We start from the raw sequence: 18,637 nt of genomic DNA on the forward strand, positions 1-18,637 counted from the left end.
AGCAGCAGCGAGCCGCGGCGGCAGCAGGCAGCCCGGGAGCTCCGGCGGCGGCCGAGCCAGCGGCGGCCCCGCTCCCTGCCCCCTGCAAACTTTGCGAGCAGCCCGCCCGGGGGGCCGGGGGCGCGCCCGGGAGGCCCGGCTCGGCCCGCGGCCGCGCTCTCCGCCGCCGCAGCGCCAGGCGCCGCCGCCGCCACCGCCGCAGCCCCGCGCCTCCCCGGGGAGCAGCCGGCGGCTCCCGCGGCCCCCCAGCCCCGGGCCCTCGGCACTGCCCGGCCAGTCCCCCGGCAGGGGCGGGGGCAGCAGCGGCGCGGCCGGCCGCGGGCTGCCGGGGGGCGGCCGCGGCTGCCCAGGGAGGCGCGCAGAGGCGCCGAGAGCGCTCCCCGGCGGGTCCCCAGCGCACTCGCCGCGCCCGGGCAGCGGCCCGACCGGGCGAGCATGGGCGGCGCGGAGTGACGCCGCCGTGCCCGCTTGGCATCAAGGACGTTCAGCCCGCGGGGGTGGGGACGAAGGGGGGCAGCCCCCGAGAGCCGCTGCCGCCGCCACGACCGCTCGGGATCCGGGCTAGGTGGAGCAGAGGGGTGCTTGGAATCGATCCACATTTTCCGACCTTTTTGTTGGACATTCCGCCCACCTTGGACGCCGCGAGAGGAGCTGTCAAGCCCCGCAGGCTGTGATTTCGCCCTCCGTTTGCCTTGCCTCCTCCCGGTTCCCTGTGCCTCGGTGGAGTATTTGCGTTCGGGGCTGGGGCTGGAGGAGGCAGCCACACGCGCGCACACGCACACGCTCAGAGGAGGACGAGAGGCAGCGGCACAGGCACCATCTGCAGTGTCAATGCGGCGCTCGGGCTGAAGGAGGCAAAAGCGGCGCTTCCAGGTAAGGAGCCGGCGGGCGGGCGGGCGGGCAGGCGAGGGCAGGGCGGGCGGAGATGCCCGGCTCGGTCCGGGAGTCCTCGGCTGCCCTGGAGCCAGTCTGCTGCACGCACGCACACACACTCAGGTGCACACACACGAACACACACTGGCACACGCCGCGCACACGCACCTGCCCATGTCCCACCTGGACACCCGCGTAGGTGCGGCGCGGCGGGAGTAGGCATTTCCCTTGTTCTTTTTCCTCCGCCGATCCCGACTCAGACTTCTCATACCCAGGACTTTCAGGGTGGGATTTGATGTATTACCGCCTCTACCTCCCACCGCGGGAGGCTGAGGGAGCCGATTTTTCAGTTCCCGGTCCCTGGTATTTCTAGCTGGTTTTCAAAACGGGAGAAGTAATGAGAGCTTTGGGGGGAGACCCACCCAGTGTCATCTCTGCTCCGGGGCCTTTGGACACCCTGGGGTTTTTACGGGCGGCAGACCCACCGATACTCGGACAGATATTCGGAGAGCGTGGTGGCCCAGCGTGCAGGGAGGAGGCCACGGAGCCAGATGGGGCTGCAGTTCTGTAGGGCGGTGCATAGGGAACAGACACTGCGTTTCCCCAGTAAGAGGCAGCACGGAAGCCTTTCTGAAGCGTGGCACTGCTTCCCCGCGAATCGCCGGGATTTCAGGCAGCAAGGGGCTTCAGCATAGCATTGGGGGTGCTGCTGGCCTAAGGAGGGTAAATGGGGGTCAGATCCTCCCCGTAAGAGGTCTGACCCCTTCACATCTCCAGTGTCTCCGCCACAGCAAACCCACAGGGCTTAGGGACACAGGACTTGGGTCTCCCCTTCACCTCTGTCCCCTTCCCTCTACACGGTATGGGAAAGCATGGGGTTGCTTCGCCCCTGCCTCTGGCTAACACCTGTCACATGCCTTTGGAGGTGTGTGTCTGAGAAATCCAACGAGAAGGGGTCGGAGGAGGGTGTAGTGCTGGAAGGGCGGAGGGTCCCCTCTCTCTCTCGTGTCCCCCTCAGCAGTGCCGCCACCCCCCCACCCCCATAAGGAGACCAGGCATTCTTGGGTTTTCCAGTGTTTCCCCGGAGCCAGGCTGCTCCTGACATTGTAGAGTCACTCTCCAGAAGCCTGGGGTTCAAGGTTCTATTTCCCTAAAGCGTTTCCTTTCCTTTTCTGCCCAGCTGAGATTTCACAGGCTGCTCATTTTCAAACTTTTTCTGGAGGAGGTAGGACGTAGGAGGTGGCTGGGGCTCCAAAAGGGCTTTCTCGCAGTTTCCATTTGAGGGTCAAAGAGCAATTTATTCGGGCTCAGTTGTTGTAGGGAGAAGAACGTGAGATCCAAGTAAAACATTAATTTGGAGTTGCACGTAAATAGATCAGGGTCCTGTCTTTTTCTCTCGCTGTCCCTTTTGTGGTAGCTTGTTGGGCAACCTGGCAAGAAATGGGATGAACTTGTACCCTTTATGCGAGATCATGTGTTCAGAGTGTCCTACAAACTCACCAGTGGGAAAAAGATGTTGGGAGTCTTCCAGAACATGAGGGGAAAGGAGTCAACATTCTTTTGAACAAGGGGCCTCAGTGTTGGGCACAGGATTTGGTTGATTCTGTAAATCCTGAGGATGGGTGCTGAAATAAAGGGCTCGCTCCACACCCCCATCTCTGCTGTTTTCAGACTTTGCCCGCTCCTGCAAAGGTCTCAGCTTGGCTGGGGAGGAGAGGAGCAGCCTCCCCTGGGGGGAGATTGTATTCCTGCTGTGTGCTGCGTGAACTGCCCTTTGATTGATTGGAAAGGGTAGATGGAATAAAACAGAGCTCTCACAATGGGGAGAACCCAGTAGGGGGAAGACACATCATTTTCTTTTTAAGAATGGCGCGTGTGTACACACATCCAGATGTACGCGTGCCTTCTCAAAGAGCCTGGCTCAGCGTGATCGGCTGGTCCAATGTGGGACAGCGGGACCCACCTCGGTCTTCCCGGCTGTGGAAGAACTGGAACATTTCCACGCGCATACCCTATGAGTGCGTGGATGGGGAGGTCCCGCGGATGCATAGAGGAGCACGTGGTTTTCAAAAGAAATAGTGAGCGCTGGCAACAGTGGGTGGCTCCCAGGTAAACAGTCTCTCTCGGGACCTTGAAGGGGCAAAAGGATGGCGTACAGAGCTTCCTGGAATGCCTGTCTGTCTTCCACACAGACCTCTCTGCTCCCTTCCCTGCTTCCCTCTCTATCTTGTAGCCTGAGGATCCATCATTTTAATGCAAAGCCAGCAGTCATGATGCTAGTTAGAAGCTAAACATTTTTAAACATGGGTTCAAAAAATCCCCACACTTTCTGCGCTTAGCATTAGGTACCAATTTGGTTTCTAGGGCAAAGCGGGCATTAATTAACATCTGTGTAAGGCTGGGTGTGCATCATCTAATTTTTTTCCTGGCTCTTGCTGAGCCCTGGAGCGTGTCTGGTTGTCACACTCTCTCTCTACCACCCCTCTATGGCCTTCCTTTTAAGTTCTCTAGGGTCTTCACACGCGGAAGGGAGTCGTCCTAGAAAAGCCCCAACCTCGAGCTCTTCTTTTCAGCAGCCCCTCGTGGCTGCGAGGCTGTGCTCTCGGGGTTCTCCCTGGTGAGCCTGGGCTGCCCGCGAGCACTGTTCCTTCTGGCCCAATCTGGCACTCACTTGCGGGCTCGCCTCTGTCCTCCCCAGACTTCCTCCTGGATGCCCACCGATGCCTGCACACATTTCCAGAGGCATCTGAGGCCACCAACTTGTTTCCTTTCTCCTGGGCCCCTCTCCAAGGCTGCTGCTGCTACCGCTCCCTGCAGACAGGGAGCTCTGCAAGGCAGAGTCTGCCTACACTCGGCCTCCCGATCGATCCTCGTAATCACAACAAGGGCTGCTGGGAATCGAGTGGGGGCTTTCTAGGGAGGCAGCCGTCCAGAAGTGGGGAGAGGGCTGAGGGGGCGGGGTGATTAACGGCTCTTAGCTCCTAGTTATCACCAGGCTTTGATGCAAAGAAACTGCCGCCAATCTCTCCCCTCTGAGCCAGCTAGGGGGCATTTCTTAGCCGCTTCTCCCCATCCTCACTAGGAGAAGGCACTACGCAGACAATGCCACCTCAGAGACCTGTTGGAGTGGCTCCGTGATGGGCGGGGTGATCCACGCTGTGACGAGTCTGCGAGGCAGATGTGCTGTTCTCTCCTAGGGTCCCCTCTCCTCTCCTCGTTTGTGTGCAGCACCGGCAATGTGAATGAAGCCGGTTCAGACCCCGGGGCGGGAGAACAGGGTTCATTTCCTTCCCCTTGACACCCCCTTCCTGCTTCCCCTGTGCGCCCCCTTCCCCCCACCCTGCAACCTGCTAATTCACCTCTTAGCTTTATGTGCACATCCGACAGCCCATTCGCCCTCAAATTTGTGGCACTCCAAGAGATCAATATAACATGAATTTAACGACAGCTGGATGATTAAGTGTTATTTATATTTAAGAGCGGCATTTTAAAAAGACGTCGCGCTAATAAATCAAATGGCTGTTTGGGAGATGCATGATTAGGGTAATTGCCCCATAGGCTCCATTGAGCAATGCCTGGCCTATGCAGAGCCCCGCAGACACTACCTCTTTGGAAGCTGGCAGCCCCGCTGCTCTGACCCTGACCTCCCACCTGATCCCCTCCGTCCGGACTTACTCACTCTTGTCGCACTCCTCACTGCCCAGGCTATGGCATTCCAGTTGTGGCAGGAAGCTGGAGTCAGCGGGGACACTGAACAGGGCTCTGCTGCTAAGTGGTAGGAGATGGGTCTTAAAAGCGAAAGCACGTGGGAGGTCCTAATTCCCAGAGCAGAGGCCTTGTTCCAGAAGGAGGAGGCTACTTCTCTGCTTGATATGAAGCGGCTTGGGAGAAAAGCTTCCTCAGTCCCTGCGAGAGTCTGTGCCAGCCCCCAGACCCCTGTGCATATGGTCATGTGTCATCAGCCAACCCAGGGAAGAGGCTGTGTGGACATTAGTATTTGCCCTGGTGAAAGTAGCAGAATGGAAAGGAATAATAATCAGCGATGATGGTGGTGGCTAATATTTATTCTGCACTGACTTGGAGGAGCCATCATTTAAGTGGTTTATGCGGGTTGGCCCATATCGTCCACGTAACCACCCAGAGAGGCAGTTACTGAATTATTCCCATTTCCTGCATGAGCAAACTGAAGTGCGCAAGGTGAAAGACTTTGTCTAGGATCGTACAGTTGGTGGGTGGTGGAGCCACATCTCAACCCTAAGCAGACTGACCTCCCTCCTTATCACTGTGCTGTCTACCTCCTTGGGAGATCTGTGAGGAGTGTGTTGCCCCCCCGGGGACATTTGTGGGAGAGTATGCTGAGGAAGTACAGAATATGTGGTTTCTCCCTGGGACACGTCTATGACCCCAGGTGAATCTCTTTTTTCTTTGACTCTCAATTTCCCCATTCAGCAAGGGGGCCTGCCTTATCTTTGACTGTTGGTGAATTGTGAGATTGCATGGATCATTCTAGCAGAGTGCTCAGTTCCTGAGGGTGACTCTTGCCTCTTTGGGCAACTCCCATCTCCCCCTGGGGAAAACTAAGGAGGAAGGAATGAGTGCCGACCTCATCTGTGCTTTTGACTCTATGAGGCTCTGAGTCTTGTGCTGGTGGGTTTCTAGTTCTCTCTAGTAACAGCTTCAGATTTGCTGGTGCTGTGGAAATACCACTCTCTCATCGAATCCTTTAAACCATCCAGCAAGGGGGGACTGTCTATTCTCATTTTGATTGTGTAGGGACTGAGGCAGGATGCCCAAGGATCCAGGACACTACATGGCGGATGGTCTCTTCACTCTTGGGAAAGAATGCCCACAGTAGGGACTTGCTGGTTCATTCGTTCATTAGCCAGCCAGAGAATCTTCCAAAGCCAGGGAAGGAAACTTTGCCTGTGGGCGTCATGCTACACTGGGCGCCTGGGCCATATAATAGTGGGAGCAGAGATTCTCTGGAGGTTGGTGCCAATGGCTTCGTGTGGCTAACGTCATCCTGCGCACTTAATGTGAGTGGAGCACTGAGTTAGGAATGACATCCGGATTCTGAGAGGTGGGGGCTGGGAGACCCTAATGGAGCCCATAGACCTGGCTGGGTGCTGTCCCATCCCAAAGCCAGGCCTCAGATGCCTGACTCAGTCTCTGTAGCCTCAACAGTTTAGGGAACAGCCCCAGGCAATACTCTTGCGGTTAGTTGTTAGTTGTTTGGTTAGTTTTTTCCTCCAAACACAAACTTTTATTCTATGCTTTCTCTGGCTTCTCCTCTATGCTGCAAGGTGAGCAGAAGTTTCTGCCAAACGTGAGGTGGCTAGCAGGGGTGTGTTTCGTCACCTCCCCTCTGGCACACCAGTGGGAGTGGCTGAAACTGGCGGATGTGGAGTCCTGCTCAGACCTGCACCAACAGGGGCTCGGGAAACCTTCGGCACCCTCTCGTTGCCAGCTGAGCCTGGCTAGACCCTCCCTCGCCACGGTGCCTTCTCCATGAACCAGGATTCGCAGCAGCAAATTGGATTTTGGAATGTTTTGTCACTCCAACACAAAACAGATCACTAGCTAAGAGGATGTCGTCTCTGCAGTCAATGCACTGAATGTAGACTAGCGGAGTCAATTCTGAGGTCTTCCGGGGAAGAGTATTTTCATTAGGAAGTGTGTGGAGAGAAGCAGTGGAGGAAGAGGGCACTGGGGCCACAGGAAAGGAAAGCCTTGGCTGCTCAAGTGAGTTAGTTAGCTTTACATCTGACATACCCACTGAACTTGTCTCATACGAGCAAGCCAAATAAACCATTCCTTGGCTTTGGCCCAGCAAAGCAGACTTGGCTGACCGTTTCCCCTCTTATGGCAAGAAGAGTGAGAAGAGAGCATGTCAGGGCAGCAGGCAACGGGGACGTGTAATTGAACCGGCCTACGCAGAGTGTCAGCTCACTTTGCAGACGTAGTTAGAGTTTATTTTCTCCCTCTCCATCTCAGACCTGCTTCCTGAAGGTAAACCTAAAATGGCGCAGAATTTCCTGAAGTGTATTCTGTGGGAGTGAATAGGTATGACATACACAAAAAGTTCCCAAGGCCAAAGCTGGAGAACCCCTGAGTGTGTGAAGCAAAGCTGGAGTTCCTTGTTGCAGGACTTCTCAGAGCCTTTAAACACACTAACTGGGATTGTGAAACCACAATAGGGAGATGTACTGTGTAGTGGCCCTGAGAATCCACTGAGAAAAGCTGGCCTAAGACCAAACATTTCATTTTTCTGTTCTTAACTGAATAAAGGGATAGATTCTACAGTGAAAATTTTAGCAGAGCGTTCATGCTCTACACACTAAGTACTGGGTTCTGGTGATTAAAGAGATAGTAGGGTTTCAAACAGAATTTTGCCAGATGGGCAGATAGTCCAACTCCAGGCTCAGTGTTTGCCCCTTGTCCTTCCAAGACAGCAAGGAGGTCCTTAGGCAGGAGTGAGGTCCAGGCAGGTGTATATTTTCTCAGGTTCCTAGACAGTTCTGGTATGTTTTCCTGGTTAAAAAGCAGGGGTATTGTGGGAAAAGTTCATTTTTAGAGACAAATAGATGTAGATTATCACAGCACTGTAGCTTACCAGCTCAGGGGTCTTGGGAAAAATCACCTTATGTTTCAGTATCACCATTGATAAAATGAGGGGGTTGGTCTAGATTTTAAAAATATTTTAATATGTATACAGTGGAGCTCTTTACTCAAATGAAATTTTATATGGGATTCTAACACACAGGACTGTTCTGGTCAAAGCTATGGAGGAGCCCAGAGCCTTGCACTTTTGGTCTGTCTGCCCCTCACCCCCAGTCTTGGCCTGGGCTCCCTAGAAAGCAGAGTCTGAGGCAAAAGCTGATGTGGGAACACTTTGTTGAGGGGTGAAATCCCAGGGCAGCAAGAGTGAAGGAAAACGGGGGAGATGTAGGGAAGGAACAGAAACAGCAAATGTACAAAGAATACAAAGAATGTATTACCAAGCCAGCTAGACCTTCCCGAGGAAGCATAGCTGCCCGTCCTTACCTCCAGAAGCCTGATGGGAACACAGTCTTCAAAGAGTCTGGATGGCAGGTGCATCTGCGCTGGGTCCTTCCTGTGAACCGCAGCTCCTTGGGCACCGTTCCCCCCATGAGGCAGGAACTCCCCCTCACTTTGGGACTGTGATGCTAGCTCAAGCCAGAGCTGTCTGTGGGCAGGCCCATAGGCTGGGGCTTCTGTGGCTCCCCTCACTGTGGGCCTGCTGGAGCCTGGCCTTTGCCCTGAAGGAAGAAAGATCTTCGAGAACTTTAGGAATAGTGTGAGGCATTCCTGGAGCCACTCAGGCTAGAAGTGGGACAAGTGGCTGAAGGCCAGAACTGGGGGTGAGGGTGGGCTTTCAAGGAAGATCTGGGGAGGCGCATCAATTAGGGGCCTGGGATAATGGGTTCCCTATAAGATACATAGGGTTCTTCAGAACAGAATCCGATAGTGAGCCAGAGCAGGCTCCTCCAAGAAGGCATCATTCAGCCCTCAAAAGTCATGATTCCACGGCCGCGATGGCCAACCACACTCTGGACAACCTAATTTAAGCCCCTGGGAGAAGCCGCATTAAGAACAGGTTCCAGTTAGGTTTCAAGAGGCTTTCCTAACTTTTAGAGCTTATTAAACAAAGGAGTGCCTTCCACTTGGTGGTGTGTAGATATCTCAGACACTTCTGTTTGCGTTGGCTGAGGGGCATGGCTGCCTGGAAGCTGGGGTCAGAGGCAAAGGACCTCTGCCTTTCTCCTGGTTTTAAAGAAATATTGTAAGCATCAAACTATAAGACCAGGGGGGGCATTTTTGCCTAAAATACTTTGCATAAGTCATTGCCTCCAGCCGGCACCCCTTCCTTTTTACAACTCGTGTGCTTCGAAGCCCCCCATCCCCCCAGGGTCAGGCCGAGCAAAGGATTGATGGTTGTGCTGTGCTTGTGACCCCTTCCCCAACCCCCACCCTCCACCCCCGCTCTCTTTACCATTAGATGCTGACCCCTGTCTCTCCCCCAGATGTGCTTGCCTTTAACCACTGATTGATATGAGCACCTCACGGACTTCGAGACGTGGGTCTGCGTTAGTGTGGCTGCCCGAGATTTCCGGCTCCCGAGGGTCTGGACCAGCCTTTGGTTGAAGTTCTCCCATGTAATCAGAACTTAATTCATACTTTTTAATAATGGTAAAGATGCTGCTGTGGGTGGTAGGGATGATGACAATAGCATTGAAATCATTTATTTCCTTAATCTGTAGATGAGAGGGACCATTTCTTACTTTTCTTGTGTGCTTGGTGCCCCACCTAGGGCCTGTCATACTGGAAGCAAGCAATAAATATTTGCCAAGTAAATGGAGTGAATAAATGGAGCAGGAAAAGGTGGAGACGAATGGCGCATAAAGGAGAGAACTAGGGGCATGTGAACCTGCTTCTCTGGCAGGGGCAGGGCTGGAACCACATCAAGGCAGGTGGCTGTTACAGAGGATAAGACCAACTAAGACGAGGGCAGGCTGAAACCATCAGGCACCTTAGAGTGTCCTGGATGATGGTGGTTTGGGGACAGGTGGTCTATTGACATGACGCATGTGGAACTGAATTCCTGCTTTCCATATAAAACCCATTGTGGGTTTAGGTGCTGGGAGACTGGGAGGGACGACCAGATTGCATTTCCCAGAGCATCCCGAAGACCAGTGCCTCCATGGAAAAAGCATCCGTGGCCAAGTAAGCCTTGCAAACACCTTAGGCTCTGTCCTCCTCTTAGAGATTTAAGATGTACATTAAAGGCATAGGAGTCCCGCTATAGAGACACTGTTTAATTATTCTTCACCAGCCATTTTTCAGCTTGTTTGGTGGTGAGTGTTTAAGCCAATCCAGGAGCAAGTGTTGGACAGAAGGCATTTGGGGAGACGCTGGCCTTCAAGTGAGAGCTTTCGAGTTTGAGTTTGGTCTGGAGGAGGAGAAACAGGAGAATGAGTCTACCGAATCATTACACGGGGGGACTTGTGAGGTCCAGCCTTCAGAGGAGCTGCCTTCTTCTGGTTCTTGCCATTTGCTTTTGAGAATCTCAGAAATGGCTGGGAATTGTAATGAGATGTTGGTGACCATCATGCCTTCAGATGTACGTTCTCTAAAGCGACTGTTTTAAGGAGCGTGGTTGTGGCTCTGACTGGTTTGTGGAAATATTTCTGACAAGGAGCACTTTCTGGTTGCACATAATAGAATGAGATGGATGTTTGTAAAATATGTGAGTAATGACATTCACCTTCTCCATATTGTTTTCTCGGCTACATTTATCCAATCAGAGGCTTCAGTATAACCAGCAAAGATAAATGCTCTGCATTCACGAAGAAGGCTTGAGTTATTGAGACATAGCTCCCTAAATTTTGGACAGTAGAAACAAAAAATTTTCTCTTGAGGAAAAAACTGCTACCCCCCAGAGAAGCTGAAGTTTTCTAATTAGACTATAAATCCGTGGTTTCCACCATTGGGTAGTGACCCAGAGAACAGAGTTAGGCATTTCCCATGGGCAGCATTTCAGCACGCGGTACTCATTTTACATAGGTAATGGTGTGCGTATGTGTGTGTGTGTGTGTGTGTGCATGCACACGCGTGTGTGTGAGTTGGGGTGGGGGTGGGCTATCACCCCAATGGTGTTTAGATCTGGATCACCTAGGGGACACAGGCTGGTGACCCAAGTGCCCAGTCAGAAGGCCTCGGCCATGCTTTGCCCGAGCACGTGCTCCTTTCCAAAGTGAATCACAGTTGCTAACAACACACTTACTAACAAAATTCCCCTGACGCCCATTCATGAAGCATTGCATTGGCAGTTCTATCGGCATTAAACTGTTTGGTGACTGAGTTTAGAATTATAGGAATCGGAGAAATGAATTCGCAGTAAATCAAGTCCCAGCTGAGTTCGAACCCAACTGCAGTGAGTTTTAAATTAAAAATACCTTGCCACGATGAAGCAGTTGTAAGTCAAGCCCTGGAGTGCCGTCACCCCTGACCTTGGAGAAGTGCAGCAGTCACCCTTTGAAAGGAAAACCCTGGCAACAGCTTGTACTGATTCCCAGCCATGCTGGGAAATTGCCACCTCATTTCTTCTTCATCAACTGTTGGCTTTCATTTTTTTTGAAAAGGAATCCTATTTGCAGGGACACGGCAGAGCTCTGGGAACAGGGCAGGTGGAAGAGGGCTCAGGCCCTGGGGGTTCATTCACTGCCTTCTCTTTGGTCCTTCTCAGGAGGAGCCATGCAGAAGGGGGATCTGGGTCTGTGGGGGTCGTGTGATTTGTTTTGCTGTTCGGACCATATTTGATTCTTCTTTCTGGGGGATCTGTACAGAAAAACAACAAAGAGAACACTTCAAGGAAACTGCAAGACTGTCATGTTGCAGTGACAATTGCGGCGTAATAGGAAATCATTTATGTAAGTTACGCTGCCCTCTGAATGGAGCTTGTCGGAAGTGTGGCTACAGCTTCTCAAGGCCTATTTTTTTTTTTTTTTCCCTCCTGCAAAATAATCCTGAGGTTTTCATTTTCAGAGCAATTGAAGAAGTATTATGTGCCGGCCAGGGAATAGGGAGACCCAGCTTCTAATCCTAGGCCTGCTGACTTTCTTCCAGCCAGTTCCCTCTCTGGGCGAGGCCTCGATTTCTTTTCCTTTAAAGCTGGAATAAGCCCTTGCTGTTCCTGACCTGAAGCCCAGGAGGTGAGGATGAGTGTGGCCATCCATATGAAAGGACCAGGTGAGCAGCGGAAGGTTGTATTTGTATGCAAGGTCCGAGGAAATCAAGGAGGAGACGATGAAGTCTGAGCTCAGGCCTCTCCCCATTACAGCTGTACCAGCTCCTGTGTGCTTGGTGATCTGGTGAAGGGCTGAAATGATGAAAGCAGCCTGCAGAGTCTGAAAAGAGAATGTTTGTGGGAGAGCAGGAGACCAGGGGAGGGGACGGTTAGCGTAGGAGTGCGGAGGCTCGGGTAGGAGGGGACCCCTGATCCTGGCAATAGTAGGTTAGGTCAGGACTTCGGAGAAAGGGAAGGGGTTGTAATTTCTCTCGATGCCCATCCTTCACCTCGCTCCATATGTATGTATTTACATATTTTAGTTGGAGAAGTAGATGTGATGTTTAATTACATCGGAATTATTAGCCGGAATTATTGTCGGAATAATTAGCCGACAAATCGATCGATCAGCTAGTCAATTCAGTCACTGTTTATCGAGTGCCCACTATGTGCGAGGCACTGTGCAAGAGCTTGGTTGTACTGAAGCAAAATTTCTGCCGCTGGGGCGCTCGCAGCTTGGCGTGGTCATAGCACCCATGTCTGTAGATAATTTAAACCCAACATGGTAAGAAGTGAGATCCGCGTACACAGAAGGTATCCAGATATGAAAGGCGGGCACGGAGAAGGTGTTTTGGAGAAGGACGAGGGTGTTTTGAGGGGTGCGTGGGCATGGCCAAGGCATGGAGGCAAGCTCCCACGGCGCTGGCCACCTGTGGTCGTGCAAGGCAGGCTGGGAAGTGGGGCAGGGTGCAGACACGGGGCAGGCGGGGCCAGCACGTGTCCTGCAGGCAGTGGCGAGGCCTGAGGGATTTCCAAGTAAAAGAAGCAAGATTCTCCTTGTAGAAAGATCACTATGGGGGCAGCGTGCGAAAGGATTGGACATGGCCTATGATAGTAATCCGGGGGGCAGGAGGGAGGGCTGACCGGAGGCGGTGGCAGAGGGGAGGGAGGGACGGATCCCAGAGGCACATGGGAGTTTGCATTGACAGATGGGGTATGGCAATGTAGACAGTAGGGAGCAAGCAGAGGGGGCTTTGGGAGGCCTTGATACCATTCACTGAGCTGGAGATTTCTAGACCCAGACTTGGTGGAGGGGAAGTGGCGAGGAAGGAGGTTGTGCCTTTTCTGGATGTGGTGAACTGAGGTACGTATGGGATTCCATGTACAGATGAGCAGGAGGCCAGCAGGCATATGACCCTCGTTCCCCAGCAGCTTCATCTCAGTGCCCACCATGCTGAGCTCTACTCATCCCAGTGGTACACTTAGCTCGCTTGGGGATCTGGTAGAAGCTTGGTGAGGAAGCAAGAAGACCCACATGGATACAGATTTTCACATTTTCCAAGCGGTTCATGTTTCAAATGAAACACACTACCCAGAACATTTTGCTTGAGATTGTTCTGAAAACACCCAGGCTCTCACTCTGCCATGGGAGCTCTCCACTCTTTTCTAGTGGAAAAACAGTGGTACCCAGAGGTTGAGTCCTACACAAAAGATCACCGAGCACGCTCAGGATAAAGGCAGAATTTCAGTAATGGAGAATGACCAGGCCTTTGTTCCGGGCATTCGCTGGTTCCCTTTCTTGGTGTGTGCACCCCATTTTCAATGTGCACACACTCAAAACAGCAGGCGCTGCTGAGAGGAACTCCACCGGGAGCAGAGAGATGGCGATGAAAATTTTGACCTTGCCCTTCAGGAATCATGTCTTGTTTGTCTGTGGGCAGGAGCCAGTCTGTACAGGTCTGGCCTGCAGGTGGGATCTGACCACTAGATAGGGTTTGCTTGGCCCAAAGAATGTTCAAGAAGCATTTGTATTATTTGAATGCTGTGAGGTGCAGCAGTCCCTCTCTGGGGAGCCCCAGGTTCCCCTCCCTGTAGTCCAAGCTCTGCGTCACACATTTATGGTGAAGGTACTTGAATTAAAATGCCGGCGGCCTAGTACCTGGTAGATACTTCAGCAGTGATGCTCACCCCTCCTTCCAATACACAGCGGAGAGAATAAGTTAACACCGTAGTGTTGAGCGCTTTGCATTCTACAGGGAAGCTTGGTGATTCAGGAGTCCTATTCATCACAGCAGATGTAGAAGGGGCTGGTGGTGAAATTTTTAGTCTCTCCGTGCTCTATCAGTGTGTTCCTTCTATGGAAACTTTAGAAAAAAGGCCATTTAGTTTGAGCACAGTGTGGAGAGAAAAATACGCAACTCCTTCAAGTCTGCACAGACCCTTTCGACCCCCAGCTCCTCCGTGCCACTGTGGAAGGTCGCTGCGCTTGTGGGGAAGGGGAGGTAGAGGTCCTTGGACAGGGTGAGGTGCCCAACTCATTCCTCCAGAATGAGGAATGCTGAGTGTCCAGCCCCAAAGAGTGTCTTCAACTGCAAATTTGCAGTGCAATTTCAAGTGAAACGATGCATCTCCTCCTTCTCTGGATGGCTCTGGGTGTCTCAGAGCCACTACAAGTGGTTTGTGGACTCTCTTATGGAGTGGGAGCAGGGGGCTGGGTGGGTAGTTTTGAGCTCTCACCTTGGGCGAGCCCTACAGAGAGGACGGGGTTTCTGCACGACCTTCCTCCTACCTCTGCAGCCAGCCCTCGTGCATTTTGTTAGTTGCGCTCTGTACATAATATATTTACATAGCTACACTTTCTGTCTCAGGGCACTCAGCAGTTTTTCCCAGTTTATCTGGTGGCAGCTTATTTCCCTAGTAGGGGCCAGAGAGCAGGGCCTGGGGTCTGAAGAAGGGAAGTGATCTAACCGCAGCGATCTGTGGTTGGGACCAAAATAGAGTTGTTGACACCACTCTCGGCCATGCTTATGGCATGCCCTGCGCATGACTCTGCTGGGGGCGGTAGCAGGGGTGGGGGTGGGGAGGGGGCCGTGTTCAGGACTGGGGACCCATGTCCTCTCAAAGGCTGCCTCAGGGTCTGGGAGACAAAGGTAGGGAACAGCCCCCCTGCTTCTGCTTTTCCGATGCACCACCCTCTTGTATTTCATTGTAGAGACTTCCCACTGACCCGCGGGTTATCAGATGTCCTCCAAGCGGCCTCTGGTTCTGTGCTCAGATGAGATCTCAGACAGGTGCAGACACTCGAGGTGCTGACCATGTGCATGGTAGTGAACTGGCTGTGGACGGCCCGGGGCTGGGTGGTGGGGGCGGTAGGAGAGAGCAGGCTTTGCCAAACTCAGGACTAACTTCAGGAAGAAGGGGCCGAAACTCATTCTCATCTCCATTCCTTCGTCCGCGAGTTGATGCTAGCCAGACTGAATGCTTTTTGACAAATACGGGCGAGTAAATTAAATATTCTGTAAAACCTGTCTTTGTATGTATGGTTGTCATTATTGAGTGAAATGGTATGTTCTTTGCCTGTAGAATTTGAGATGCAGTCAAGGCCCTTTTGCTTTACTTTGGTGATGGCCATGTTTGGATGGTTCAAGAGGGCTCACGGCAAAAGCTTCAGGGCTATCACATGGCCAAACAGAAAAACGTAACTTCTAAAAGTGTCAGGCAACATTTCCTCTGCACGTGTTGCTTTGAAAAAACGGCATTTTAATTCCAAAATTTATATTTGCAAATTAAAAAAGAAATCTTTAGGCCTGGAAGAGGTTTTACCAGCTAACAAATTTTGTAAGTAGCCTTTTTCACATTCCGGATGTTAGCTAGGTCTAAGTATTTTTGTGTCAAGACAGCGGTATACCTAGAGACTTTGCAAATTCAGGCTGCCAAGAACTTTATTGGTAATATACGACTTGTTGACTTGTGTTTTTAGCATTTATATCTCATATTCCCACTTAATTGCAAGCTTTTGAAAGCAGGCAACTGTCTTAGACACACGTGCAGTTCCCTTTGGACCCGATATTAGGGTGGCTTGATTTTCTTCGCTTGATCCTCACCTTAAACTTGGTTTTCTGAGCTTAAAAAGAAGAGTGGTAGAACGGTCAGACAGTAGAGGGTATCACACATACTGGGACCACGGCGAACTTCCTACTTCCATAGGAAGCAGGAAGTAGCATCAAGGGAAGGTCTGCACGCTGTGATGGCTGCATCTGGCCTTTAGTATTTTATTTGTCATTGCCCTACGATTGTGAATAAGCATCTACCGTGTTGGAGTCTTGACCACAGACTCACCATATCGCTGGGAGGCACAGAGAAACAGCTCTTACTTCCTCTCCAAAATGAAAACTTGGCTGACTTCTTGTTGTCTTTGGCCAGAAGGTTCTGAGGTTTCACAAAGGTGAAAAAATACAAATAACATCAAAGTATAATTCGAGGGAAGAGATTTTTATCGAGGAGCACAAGTGGTTGCCCCTTAGTAGTTGTTTGCCTACTTTTATGACTCCCGTCCCCCCAAGCCCCTGCTCCTTCCATCTTCTATGAAGAAAATCTTAGAGTTCAGGCTTTTATCAATTCTCCATCCATCTCCTTTCTCTGAGCCACACACCTGGGCTTTGCCTGCAAGGTGGGCATCTTTGCAGAGGGCAGGAACAACCTGGTTTTGGGAGCAGTGACGGAGGGCTTTCTCTGAATTGCTTTCCACATTGACTGAGAGCTCATTGCTGCTCATGGCACAGTTAGGCCTGCCTCCGCATCTGACTTTGGGGCGGTGTGTGGAGAAGGTCAGAGTCTGCAGGAGGTGGGGGCAGCGAAGCCCAGTATGGAGTCACGTGCATGTCAGTGTGGGGCACAGGCTCCCCGAAGGGCTCAGGCCAGCCCCACCCCAAACTCCTCCCATGCGCATTTGGGGTATATTTTGCATGAACTTCTGCCACCTGGAACTTTCTTCACCCATACTTTTTTGAAAGTTAAGTTTTGAACTGTTGCTTACCACAGGAAATTTCATTCTGGGGTCCAGTTTGGACCCCATTCTAGCCTGCTAAGAGAGTTTTGAACTATCATCAGTGGACGAAGACTTACAATAATACAGCATGACTGCTCTCAGAGTATCTCATCTGACCTTCACAAGTCCTGGAATTTGCCATCCGCTAATTTGATTAAGTGTGATTCTCAGTCTTTATTCAAATTACTGATAAAAATGTGCAAAAGCATAGCACCAAGGACAGAATCCTTTAGCATGACATTTCCTGGAGAGCTTCCCTTGTAGGTTTGACCTAAATAAATAAATAAATAATCCACTTTGGGCCCAAGAAACAGGGGGGCACCCAGGACCCAGCATAGACATTGGAGGCAGACAGACCTGGCATTGTAACCTGGCCTACACCAACTTGGCCATTCCCAGTGATCAGATTATTTCGGGGCTGAGTTTCTAATGATTGTAGGTGGGTGAGTGCTACAGGCCTCTCCTCCACAGGATTCCTAACAAAGCAGGTGTCAGACTCAATCAGTCTTTGCTAGTAAGCTGACACAGAAACGGTCACACAACCTGTTCTTGAAGCTCAGTGAAGACCCGATCTTCTGTTTCGACTAATGTGTCAGGGACAGCGAGTGCCCTCAGACCTTAGGGCAGACACATGGGGCGTGCAGCAGCTAGAGCCCCTAAGCCAGCCCTGGCCCCAGGGGGTAGTACAAATATTATCATTTTCTGTGTGTGCCAGGAAGTGAGAAAGTTTGGGCAGCCCTGACATAATGACTGTCTTAGTTAGTTTAGGCTGCTAGAATAGAATAGAATAGACAGGGCAGCTTAAACAACAAACATTAGTTCAGGAGACTGGAAGTCCAAGATCAAAGTGTCAGCGTGGTTGGGTTCTTGGTAAAGACCCTCTTCCTGGTTTACAGACCACCGACCACTTTCTTGTTGTATCTGAAAGAGAGAGGAAGAGAGGGATACCTAGTCTCAGTCTCTTTTTATAAGGACACTAAGCCCATTTTCAGGAGGGCTCGACCTGCATGACCTAATTACTTTCCAAGGGCCCCATCTCCTAATGCCATCAGAGTGGCATGAATTCGGGAGGACACAAACCTTCAGTCCATTGCAATCACCCTGGCAGGTTTATTTGATGGAAGGTTTATTTGAAGCAGATGCAACAATATTTTGGTTTTAGGTTTTAGCTCACCTTCTAGTGGTATCGGAGTTCAGAATATTTTGAAGGATGAAACACAGACCCAGTGGGAGCCCTAGACCAAGAACAGAGCCAAAAATGCTCTGGGCTTGCCAGATTTTTGTGCCCACAGGGCAGAGATTCCTGGACAGTATTTCTAACCGATCATCTCTCTCTGACACCACTTAATTTTCCACTGAAAAATTATTTCTAATATCTCTTATGCTCTTTAATAAACCCAGTAGTGCTGATCAAGATAGTATAGTTGAAACACTTGGGTGATCTCTGATGTGAATCTATCAAAAGCCAACTCACCAACCCTGGAGTGTGCCTTTTTGATGATAGCACATCAGATGTTGACTAACCATCCTTGGGTGTAGATTAGAACTAACTTATACACACTATACCATACTGTTCAAGCTGAAGTATCTTAAAGTAAATTACAGCCATCGTGAAACCCTGCCTTCTTAGCTGTGTGACCTTGGGCATGGCCTATCGTCTCTGATGTTCAATTTCCTTATCACTAAAAAGGTAAGGGAATACGTGGCAGGGTGACTGGGACAATTAAATGATATAATACACACTGCTTGGCACATATTAAGTGCTCAATAAATGGAGGCATAATATTGTTCACAATTATGGTCTGCTCTTCAGATACCTAAAACATGTTAGTTGTATTTCTTACCACTCTGCATTAGATTAAAGCACTTCAGTGTTCTTGGTTATAAACAGTCACATCTGTTTCTAATGCTGGGCTTCTGTGGGCCGATTGCCTTGAGGTTCTACAAGCAAATGGGAAGACAAGAAGGGAAGGGGCTGGCCTTTTCTCTAAGGATGACCTCTTGGAAAAAAGATTTTGAGATATATGTAGGGATTCCTTCATTTCTCGAAGATCCTGCACTTGCTCGGGGTTTAGATTTAACAGCTGTGTCTGTATATCTAATCTGTGCATAGTACAGCATCTTCTTTA

General features: G+C 51.1%; 1 protein-coding gene across 1 annotated transcript in view; it reads left to right on the top strand.

Moving 5' to 3' along the window:
- Window positions 1-423: 423 nt before the first annotated feature.
- Window positions 424-18,637, top strand: part of PLXNA4 (plexin A4) — a 409,078-nt gene continuing 390,864 nt past the window's right edge. The window contains exon 1 of the mRNA XM_081800079.1: window positions 424-873. The gene's annotated coding sequence lies outside the window, so the exon portion shown is untranslated. The remainder of the gene's footprint in view (window positions 874-18,637) is intronic.

Source organism: Leptonychotes weddellii, chromosome 12, assembly GCF_054177405.1.
Source record: "Leptonychotes weddellii isolate Sample4059 chromosome 12, ASM5417740v2, whole genome shotgun sequence".
Lineage (NCBI taxonomy): Eukaryota > Metazoa > Chordata > Mammalia > Carnivora > Phocidae > Leptonychotes > Leptonychotes weddellii.